The sequence below is a fragment of the Carassius auratus genome, unplaced genomic scaffold (assembly GCF_003368295.1).
Source record: "Carassius auratus strain Wakin unplaced genomic scaffold, ASM336829v1 scaf_tig00217543, whole genome shotgun sequence".
Classification (NCBI taxonomy): Eukaryota; Metazoa; Chordata; class Actinopteri; order Cypriniformes; family Cyprinidae; genus Carassius; species Carassius auratus.
This window is the reverse complement of record NW_020529116.1, coordinates 47,501-60,000: the sequence shown is the minus strand read 5'-3', so window position 1 is coordinate 60,000 and position 12,500 is coordinate 47,501. Positions and strand designations below refer to the sequence as shown.

General features: G+C 35.4%; 1 pseudogene; it reads left to right on the top strand.

Moving 5' to 3' along the window:
• The first annotated feature begins 4,493 nt into the window (after nucleotides 1-4,493).
• Nucleotides 4,494-12,500, top strand: part of LOC113101114 (GTP-binding protein 1-like) — an 11,196-nt pseudogene continuing 3,189 nt past the window's right edge.

Sequence of the window (12,500 nt, the reverse complement as noted above, 5' to 3'; positions counted from 1 at the left end):
TCTAAGCAGGTGTCCTTGGCGCCAGGGAACATGTGAAACATCCAGATCTCCGGCGTCTTGTTCTTGCGCGAAATCATCTGCAATTCATGAGGTTTCAGATGTGGAAAACGCACTGAACTTTGGTTTTCCGTTTCTAAATGTTTGGCAGCGTTTGGAGATTTTAGGAAACCAGAGGTCGTGACTGCGCAAAACTCTTTGCCGTGATGGATTTTTGAAGGCAGCCTGGTGACAATTCCAAACTTTCCCATGATGCTTCGGGGCTTTTCCGCCCCATCATTTTCCAAGAGTCAGGGAGTCTCTGGATGACATTTTTGGTGCATTAAGACAATGTGTGAAGCTGCTAAACATATGCAAACAGGTAAAAGAACTACTTTTACACTTACAGATGTATCGGTGTTTGTGATGTGGGAGATATGCATATGAACACAGAAATATTAGCCTTATATATATTTCAACAGCAACACAAGCTTTTGACAGCATATAGTAAAAGTGTAAAAGTGGGCTGTATATGATATAGTGTACAGATGATGTGTGCAATATTTTTGACGGTAAAAAATGGTTGATTCCAAATCAACGTTACATTAAAATTGACCTCATTTACTTTAATACACACTCTTTGACTTATTTTGAAATGCCATACACGTCACTTGAAAAAAAAAAAAAAATTTTTTAAATAATAATAAAAAAAAAAGGTTCTTAATCTTTTATTCAAATTAATTATTGGTTCTGCCTCTCAACGGACTTTTACATTTTGATGACATCATCAAGCACTCTGCTGATGATGCCCCTCCCCTCCAGCTTCGGGTTATAGTGATATCTTTCACAAGCTAAACAATTCTAAATGTTTGTTTGTTTATATATTAATTTGTTTTTTCCCCCTCTTTTTTTTCTGTGTTTTCCATCATTTTATCTTCTAATATATGGGCATGAGAGAATATACTTAGAGGAAAATAAAAATAAAAAAAATTAAAACCAATACAAGGAAACTATTAAGAAATAATTATTAAAATCATAATAGAGATAAATATATTAATATATTATATTAATCTTATTCTATTATATCTTATATATTTTATTATATTATTTCATATTATTATTTGAAAAGAAAATCTAATAAAAAATGTAATTTAATCAAAATTCTAATTAGAACTAATACCAATTATTATTATTATTATTATTATTATTATTATTATTATTAAAAAGAAAAAAATAAAATAATAACATTAGCTAAATAATAATAATAACAACTGATATTTCATATATATAACTTTATTAGATTATTTAATATTTTTATTAGTTGAAAAAAATCGTAAAGTAAAAACTAAAGAAATTAATAGAAACTCTAATGAGAACTACTACTACCAATAATAACAATAACTAATGTTACTGTTAACAGTAAAAAATATTAGCTAAAACGAACAACACCAATAATCATATATTAAATTTTATATATTATTTTTTTATCTAATATATTATCTGAAAAAAATCTAAATAAATTAATAATGTGTATATTATTATTATTATTATTATTATTATTATTATTATTATTATTAATAAAACTATAATAACAAAATATAAATAATAAAAAAAATAGCAACAACTTTATTATTATACTATAAAACAAAGTAAATATTTAAAAAAATAATAATAAACAGCATTATCATTATTATTTATTTTTGACTATTTACATTTTTAGAAAGATATACTCCAGTCCTCCAAACTATTTTCTCTGCAGGCGTGTCCTTAAGTGCCATGGCAGCTGTCAAAGCCATATATTTTGAGTGTACAAAGTCATTTCCTCACACATTCAGTGTGTAGCAATAACGCGGGCCTCGATTTTGAAGCACAGACTCCCGCACAAGGAAGCCATACGGATGCACATAAGCAACCACATCCTTCACAATCTTCACGTCTCAACATAAGAGAGAAGTACAGAGGGTCTTTATTACCCAGTTATCATAAATAAAACCCATACACAAGCCCAGGAGTGAGTGATAGACAGCGTGAGCATATAAAACACATCCATCCAGCTGCAAGAGTCTTTTACTGCCATCTACAGAACGTCAATCAAACTGCCCGAGAGGTTATTAATATAAAGCTCGAAAATAGAAAGCAAAAAACATTTTTATGAGGTGCAGCACTATTTCTTTTCAGCATTTTGGGTCAACCAGTCGAAACAGTTTATTCTGGCTGGCTTGGGCCCGTTAAAAACCTGAGGACACTTAAGGATATGTCACTCAGCTGTGTTTGAGTGCTCTCTCGCACTTTTTCTTCAGCTCAACCAGACACAGACCCCTGGTTTCTCAACTTCCTAATTGGCCACAGCTCTAGAATGGCCTGTGACTCCACAAGCCGCTGAATTTCAATCAAGCTGCACAAAAGAGGCCTGTGTTTCTGCGCGAGGAGCGAGTCCGGCCCGTCTCTCCATTCAGCCCCGTGTTTGTCCGTCTGACTCACACTGATGGACAGGAACTGAGGTCAGAGAGTCATCCTCCACCTCTGGCGTGAGGTAAAATCTGCCCGTGATGCGGTTAATAACTAAAACAGGCCAGAGGTTTGTAAGTGAACAGCGAATGATCCGGTCCCACTTATCTGTACTGAATTACAGATGACGAAACTGCCATTTATGGCATTAACCAATAAGCTGTGCTATTTATACGCTTATATTTTGTTGCTTATTTTTATTATTATGATTATTATTTAAATTGTTTAGCCAACGGTCCGTGGCAGTGACGTCTGAGTCTGAGACTATCCAGCACTTAAGCATGTTCTGAATAACATATTACACCATTTCTGCAGTGTCTGTGTGTAATAATTATAGTAACATAGCATGAAAACTCACTTATTATCTGATGTACTGTACGATCAGACTGCCAAAAGATTGGATCATGTTTGCAATATCATACTATTTTTATTCTTTCTGTTTGGCTTATTCTATCATAACATATGCATTCTGAACATAGTATTTTTGGTTTCTATTTTTGCACTCTCTCTCTTTATTTATGTTTTGGTGTGGGTGTGTGTGTGTTTGTTGCCGTGTTGCAATTGTTCAGATTTCACTGTTTTGCACTTGATTGTTGCCTGCGGACACAAATTACCAATCCTGTGCAGCACATGGACTCAAAAACAGACTCATGAAACCAATTTACACTCCATTTCACCAACTGAAAAAAACAGAAGAGTTTGCCGGGAGGAGGTTCCAGACACTTCCAGGCATCTGTAGCTGCACAGAAAAAGCAAAGGCCACTGCTTGTGCGGTTCGCATTAGAAAGGAACGCACACCGCACTGCAAAACAAAAACTGGCACCGAAACATAACTGGATCAGTTGCCAAGGAAACATATGCACAGTAATTGTCACCTTGTTAAAACGAACAGAAGTGTCAGGGGTTCGTTCTGATCTTTTTATTTTTTTTTTCTGGTATTTTTATCATTTGATGTTAATTTAATGAGTTTGTCCTCTCAGCATATGCAACAAGCACAAGAAAAGACCTATAAAAAAAAAAGTGTGTAAAGATTAAACTGACTGAAAACTATTATGAACTTATTAACAATATTAAAAGCAAAATGTAATATATATCTTAATTATATGTATGCTATGTATGTTACACAATTAACAACATACACATAATAATAATAATAAACCGCTAATACAATAAAACTAAAAATAATAACAAGAAAAATACATGCTTTATAAACATTTATAAAAACGGTTTCTGTTTTTTCAAATAAACCATTCAATTATTCTGTTCTATTATATTATATTCTGTACCGACACACTTCCAATCCACGGCACAACACTGCCACCTAGTGTTCATACGCCTCAGAGCCTCCTAGAGGACGATTTTAATAGCAATGTTTCAGCAAAAAAAAAAAAAAAAGGAGGGGGGGGGGATGGGGGTGTTATACATTTGCTACTCGTAACATGCGTTTTTCCCAATCTCTTGTCTTGATGTCTTTTGATACATATCGCAATATATAATATTTACAAGTTTCAATTTATAGTTTCTAGATAGACATGTTCAGACTTGCCTGCTTGCACATGTAATGATGTGAATGAATTATTACCAAGTAGGCGTGTCTTGATGGTTGTCCTATTCTGGCGTCTACACGAATATCAGATGAGAGCTACGCGTATTAGGCCTACATCAGACTTTTTCTTTAAAAGTAGTTTTTCAGACTTCCATTGTTAATAATTAATGAGTAGGCGTTTCTCTCCAGAGCTGGTTTAAAAATGCATAAATTACGCACGTAGGTAGTTTATAAATAATAATAATAAGAAAAAGTACGCCACGTGAAAACATGCATAAAACGAATCTTATTTCGAAGGCAGAATCATATCTAAAATAAATAAAATAAACTTTTAAGTTTACAAAGGCTTTTCCAGACGTGCTTAAAAAAAAAACGTATTAATTATTCACGAGTAGGCGTGTCTCCCACAGGGCCCTTATTCCTAATTCAAAAAGTGCATGTGAACTACGCTGGGCAGGTCAGTGTGACAAAGTTGAGAGTTGATACGAAACTTACTCTAGTTTCAGAACCGCTAAACAAACCTTCACTGGATCAATCTCTTTTCCAGACGCAGGCTGGAGGAGTACATGGCGGCGACAGAGAGCAGCTTAAGCCCGGCGGTGGAGTCGGTTGTGCCGGCTTGTATGTTCGCACCTGACCCGGGCTGCGCGGAGGATTCGCCCGGCGCTGAGCGCAGCGACGCCGGCGACAACCAGAACGGGGAAGCCGAGGACCATTTAGACCTCACCAGCAAGGTGGCTCTCAGGCCTAAGCGTTCGTTTGAACACTTCTCCGGGTGCATGAACCATTACAAGGGTTTATTTGTTAAACGCGTGGTGTTAAAACACATTTAACAACTTTGAATTCAAAGCATCGAGCTGCGTGAGTGACACGTCGACTGTGCATGTGAACGCCAGCTGGCACTGAAACAACTGCACTGACTCCAGATTTATGTGCATGTGTGCGATCAAACCTTAACACGAGTTAAGGTTGTTGCACTCTTAATGCATGTAAAACTGCAATAAAATGTGCAATATGAAATAGCACCGTTTTTGCCACAAATACTGATTTTTTAAGTGATAAAACATTTTGACAATATTTCAGCTGATTAGGTTTAGAATTATAAAATATCAAAGCAAACTTAAAGATTTTCAAATTACTACATTTTCAAATTATTTGCCAGTTTTCTGATGTTTTTAGAGTTTATAATAATGCAAGTAAATTCCTACATTTAACTAAATAAAATTGAATTCTTAAAATTACAGAGACCGTATGAAAAGAAGTTTACTTGCAAAAATGGATCAGAACGGTTAAGTTATAGCTTGCGGTCTACAGCAGTAGAATTAATTTTCTTTTTTTCCTCAAAGTACACACAGCACCCTATATTGACAGAATAACACAGAATTTGACATTTTTGCAGATTTATATAAAAAAAAAAAAAAAACTGAAATATCAGAAGGTCTTAAGTATTCAGACCCTTTGCTCGGTATTTAGTAGAAGCACCCTTTTGATCTAATACAGCCATGAGTCTTTTTGGGAAAGAAGTTTTTCACACCTGGATTTGGGGATCCTCTGCCATTCCTCCTCGCAGATCCTCTCCAGTTCTGTCAGGTCGGATGGTAAACGTTGGTGGACAGCCATTTTCAGGTCTCTCCAGAGATACACAATAGGGTTTAAGTCAGGGCTCTGGCTGGACCATTCAGGAACAGTCACGGAGTTGTTGTGAAGCCACTCCTTCATTATTTTAGCTGTGTGCTTGGGGGTCATCGAAGGTGAACCTTCGGCCCAGTCTGAGGTCCTGAGCACTCTTGAGAAGGTTTTCGTCCAGGATATCCCTGTACCTGGCTACATTCATCTTTCCCTCGATTGCAACCAGTCGTCCTGTCCCTGCAGCCGAAAATCACCCCCACAGCATGATGCTGCCACCACCATGCTTCACTGTTGGGACTGTATTGGACAGGTGATGAGCAGTGCCTGGTTTCTTCCACACATACCGCTTAGAATTAAGGCCAAAAAGTTCTATCTTGGTCTCTTCATACCAGAGAATCCTTCAGGTGATTTTTAGCAAACTCCATGGGGGCGTTCATGTGTCCGTTGGGCCACTCTGCCATAAAGCCCCGACTGGTGGAGGGCTGCAGTGATGATTGACTTTCTACAGCTTTCTCCCACCTCCCGACTGCATCTCTGGAGCTCAGCCACAGTGATCTTTGGGTTCTTTACCTCTCTCACCAAGACTCTTCTCCCCCGATAGCTCAGTTTGGCTGGACAGACAGCTCTAGGAGGGGTTCTGGTCGTCCCAAACATCTTCCATTTAAGGATTATGGCCACTGTGCTCTTAGGAACCTTAAGTGCAGCAGAAACATTTTTGTAACCTTGACCAGATCTGTGCCTCACCACAATTCTGTCTCTGAGCTCTTCAGGCATTACTTTGACCTCATGATTCTCTGTTGAACTGACATGCACTGTGAGCTGTAAGGTCTTATATAGACAGGTGTGTGGCTTTCCTTATCAAGTCCAATCAGTATAATCAAACACAGCTGGACTCAAGTGAAGGTGTAGAACCATCTCAAGGATGATCAGAAGAAATGGACAGCACCTGAGTTAAATATATGAGTGTCACAGCAAAGGGTCTGAATACTTAGGACCATGTGATATTTCAGTTTTTCTTTTTTAATAAATGTACAAAAATGTCAACAATTCTGTGTTTTTCTGTCAGTATGGGGTGCTGTGTGTACATTAATGAGGAAAAAAAGAACTTAATTATTTTACCAAATGGCTGCAATATAACAAAGAGTGAAAAATTTAAGGGGTCTGAATACTTTAAGTACCCACTGTAGATACAATTTATACATAGATACAATATGGATACATAGATATATGGAATATATTCCAGTATATTGGTATCTCCAATAGAATCATTCATAGCCTGCTGTCTAAAGCAGTGAAATAAATTTTATTTTAACAGATTTTTGTTTTAATAATTTAAAAAGCATGCTTGTGCTATCATCATAACTAAAATAGAATATATTTAATATATCGTAGTCCAGTTTAATGGCATTCAAGTTTTGCTTAAGTGTCTAAATTCTTTTTGGGGTCACTGTAAAGAGATATTAAATATTTGGAATGCATACCAAAATGTTGACGTTATAATATATTAAAATACATGCTCAATAAATATCTCGTTCTTCTTCTGTAAGTACAGTTTGCACTGGTCAGCCCTACAGGAGAGCAGTATGAGTGTTTACAAAAGCAGCTGCGAGAGCGAATAGAGGAAGGATGCGGAGAAACCATCTATGTGGTCGGAATGGGAACAGGTGAGACGTGAAAACAGTTATTTTAAATTGAAAGAATATTCAAATATATTACTATTTTTACTAGGTTAAATATATGCAACCTTGGTGAGAATGAGCAATTTCTTTCAAAATCATAAAAAATGTCCTATGAAGAAGTGTTGATAAATTCTTTGTTTCTCTGTCTCTCAGATGGGGGTGATTATGGTCTGGATGAGCGGGATATGGAAGCATCTGTCGCTACGGTGCAGTCAATTTGTGAACAGGTTGATGCGGACTTGATTCTGCTGAGAGAGAGGACAGAAACAGCAGGACATGTCCGGGATTATCTCATCCGTCGTCGAGTGGGAGAGGCAGACTTCCTGGAAGTCAGGTTAGAAGATGTTTTACAAAGAAATTATTTTTGTAAAAAATGATACGTTTGTTTGCTTAAAATCATTTCTTTTTTCAGGGTGGCGGTCGTAGGTAATGTAGACGCTGGTAAAAGCACACTTTTGGGTGTGCTAACACATGGTGAACTTGACAACGGTCGCGGATTTGCCCGCCAGAAGCTTTTCCGACACAAACACGAGATGGAGAGCGGCCGGACGAGTAGCGTCGGTAATGACATCCTGGGCTTCGACCAGGAGGGGCAGGTGGTCAACAAACCGGACAGCCATGGAGGCAGCCTGGACTGGACCAAAATCTGCGAGAGGTCATCGAAGGTCATCACTTTCATTGACTTGGCGGGCCACGAGAAGTACCTGAAGACCACCGTATTTGGCATGACTGGCCATCTGCCGGATTTCTGCATGCTAATGGTGAGAGGGAGTAGGTGTGCCACAGGTATATGTACTCTGAGGTTTCAAGTTTTATGAATCCCGTCTTTTTCTGTTTCTCAAAGGTGGGAAGTAATGCAGGAATCATTGGCATGACTAAAGAGCACCTCGGTCTCGCTCTGGCGCTCAACGTTCCTGTTTTCGTAGTTGTAACAAAGATAGACATGTGTCCCGCTAACATCTTACAAGGTAATGTGACTCTCATTGTACTACAGAAGTTTTATCAACAACATTTGCGGCATAATGTTAATCATTAATTATTTACAGAAATAATTTTCAATATATAGACATTTTGTAAGATCCCAGGTGCCCACGCATTTTTGCAGATGTTGTGCGTCTTTATTTCTATGTTTTTTTTTTTTTTTTACACATTTTATACTATTACCAATATGAGAGTATAAATTCGTTTTTGTAGTTTGAGTGTAATATCCTGTGACTTCTCTGTGTGGAGGAACTTATACACTAGTGGTGTAATTCCTGCATGTTTGTGTAATATATGCAGCAAGGATATTTCATAAATATCCTTGCGCATATTGTGCAAATGTTACTGGGTTTTTGGAGTTCAGAAGGTATAAAAATTCAATTAAGTTGGGAAATTAAAGTAAAAATTATGTCCTGGTTTAATCAACAATATCCCGCAAATGCCTACAGTGTATGTTTTTTATAGACAAATGTTGTGAGGTTTTGCGTTGCAGAGACGCTAAAGTTATTACAAAGGTTACTCAAGTCTCCTGGATGCAGAAAAATACCAGTTTTGGTGCAAAACAAGGATGATGTCATTGTTACAGCCTCAAACTTCAGCTCAGAAAGGTAATTTTACTGAAACTTTACATAAACTTACACTTAGGATGGGCCTCACAATTTTTTGATTTCGGAAATTATCCTAAGGTTTTAGGCCTAGAATGCCATAAAAATATTTTTCAGGTGCGAAAAAAAATGTAACTACAATTAAATTGAAAAACGTTGTAAATCAAGATGCTTTTTTGCCTGAATAATCTTTGTAAGCGTAAACTTTAAACAAGGTATTAATATCATCTGATATGTATATAATCAGAGCACGTTAAACCAAAAGCATTATTTTTGTGTGTAGGATGTGTCCGATTTTCCAGATCTCGAATGTGACGGGTGAAAACATGGACTTGTTGAAAATGTTCCTGAACTTGCTGTCTCCCAGAACGATGTACAAGGACGACGAGCCGCCAGAGTTTCAGATTGACGACACATATTCAGTGCCGGTACGACACACACTGTCTTTGTACTTCTATCTACCTCTTTCTCAATCGTTTGAAGCTCTCGTATGTTTCTCAGGGTGTAGGTACTGTAGTATCAGGGACTACTTTACGTGGATTAATACGGCTGAATGACACGCTGCTCCTCGGTCCGGATCCTCTGGGCGTCTTCATCCCCATCGTCGTCAAATCCATCCACCGCAAGCGCATGCCTGTTAAAGAAGTGCATGGGGGCCAGACTGCCTCATTCGCTCTGAAGAAGATCAAGCGTTCGTCGATCAGGAAGGGGATGGTGATGGTGTCGCCCCGCCTCAACCCACAGGCATGCTGGGAGTTTGAGGCAGAGATTCTCGTACTGCACCATCCAACGACGATATCGCCGAGATACCAAGCTATGGGTGGGTAGGCAAGACAAATGTTCAATATTTGGACTGAATTTTTTTACTAATTAAAATTTATACTTTTACTCCGAATACATTTCATGAAATTAAATTGGCCTACTTAACATTATTTTAATATAGTCGGTTAAACATTTATATTTATTCAAAATATTCAAAATAAACATTAGACTGGATATTTGTTTATTATGATAAAAGTTAATTAAGATTTTTGTTAAGTAATCTATATTAAACTTTTTTAAAGGTTTAAAATGATTTTTTTTGTTTATTGTGATATTTTAACCATTTGCTTGTTGTTTACTATATATTGAACATATAAATTTGAAATAAAAAATATACAAAAACATCCAAAATAAAATACTTGTATTTTTAATGCAGCAAATATTTATTTAGCATTTTATTTATTTATAAATCCAAATGTCTAAATATTACATATCTATGTAACATATAAATAAAACATTTTACTTAAATATGTAAAAACAATTATATATATATATATATATACTAATTTTAAATTAACTAATTTTACTTTTAAATGTTACTATTAAAAATGTTGTACTAATAAAATATAATAATTAGTTTTTAGGTAAATTAAAATGAATTCTAATGAATTTATAATTTGTATAAAAACAAATTATTATATAGACATTTTGTGGGAAACAGAGGATATTTAAATTTTGACAGATAATTCTGTTTCACTTGCTTACACTTTTATTTTATGTTATAATCAGTATAAGTATAGATTTACAGATTTACCTTTATAAAATTGCGTTTAAAAAAATTAGACTTTAATGTTTGTATTGGGAAAAACTGCTGTTATTTTACTGAGTGTTTAAAAATATACATTTAACATTACGGGGGATATTAACCAATATTATAGTATGAATCTTACATTTTACCTTAATATACATAAAGAAATGGATTCTCTGTTTGACTCTTATATGCTTCCAATATCAGCTTCTAATATCAGTGCTTTTGTTATAGTTTAAAAAAAAAAATGTAATAATTAAATCCAAATTGTATCTAAAAAGATATAGTAGTATCTCTTAGTGAAGAGTTTCTCTGTATCATAGTTCACTGTGGCAGTATCAGACAGACGGCCACTATCATCGGTATGAACAAAGACTGTTTACGGACGGGGGACAAAGCCACCGTTCTCTTCCGCTTCATCAAGACCCCCGAGTACTTCCACCCGGACCAGAGACTCGTCTTCAGAGAGGGCAGGACCAAGGCCGTGGGCACTATCACTAAGGTCAGAGGTCACAAAAACATTCACCCTATATATACATATAAATAAATAAATGGTTTCTTGAAATTTGTCCAACTGGAAACTGTTATTGAATTGGTTTTACCTTTGAGTTGTCAATCATGCCTTTTTGATAATGTCAGCCAATAATGTATATAAAGAGATTTGTTACGTTCCAGCATGAGTCATAAAAACTGGAAACGATGCGTTTCCTTCTGAAACTCCTGTCTGTTGTCTTGGCTTGTGCGACAGCTGCTACAGAGCAAGCCTCAGGCCAAGATGCAGTCTACCAAGAAAACCTCGTCACAGGTGGAAGGCTCTTCATCAGCCTGCGAGGAAAGCTCACCGATGGAGGAAGCCCTCAGATGGGACAGCTGGTGAGAGTCCGCAATAAACCCAGAAATAATTGATAAAATCATTGTATTTCATTATGTATTATAAAACCTTTACAAATCAAGTCTATAATAATAGTAATCATAGTAATATTGTATTATATTTTAATTTTACACACACACATACATGTATATATATATGTGTGTTTATATAATTATATATAATATTTTTACTAATAACTTTGTAATATACACACACATTTTATTATGTTATCTTTATTTTTAATTATATAATATTTTTACTAACAGCTGATTGTATATATATATATATATATATATATATATATATATATATATATATATATATATATATATATATATATATATATATATATATATATATTTTATAAAATTATTCAAATAATGTATCTATTATGCTTGGTATTAAATCCTTTTCTTTCACTTTTTTCCCATATTGTTCCCTATATACTCTTTTTCACTTCACACTTTTCTTCGGGCTGCATATAATATTCATCTCCAAGTAGAGATGTTCCGATACCCTTTTTCTCTTCCCGATACCGATTCCGATACCTGGGCTCAGGGTATCGGCCGATACCGAGTACTGATCCGATACCTGGGTGTATATCTGTATATACTACTAGCCCTGTGTAAATTGCTAGAATTTTTTTATGGTGTGCTTCAGACAGATCCCTCAATAAAACATGAACAAATACATGGTGAACTACTGTATTTATTACAGTATTTTTATTATCTAACATGAATTTGACAGTATTATTTATTTTCTTATGCAAAAAAGAACTTCAAATGCAGCCAAAAATCTAACACCGCAAACTAAAAAAGGTATTTAAGTTTTACAATATAACTGTATAAAAAAACTGCAACAAATAAGTCTAGGAATATAAAAAAAGATCTATTAATCAGATAATCTCTAACAAGTAAAAAACAAGTAAAAAACAAGCAACCATCTAGGCATAATTATTATTATTATAGAGATGTATTATTATTACTGTAGGCTACAACAGTAGCTTTATATATTGTCAATTTACTCATGTAAACCAAACATTTATTTTAATGGGCTGCCATGAAGATCTTTGAGTGTCTGTGTTTATGATATGACAGTATTCTCAAATGAAACGGTAAATTCTCATGAAGTGACG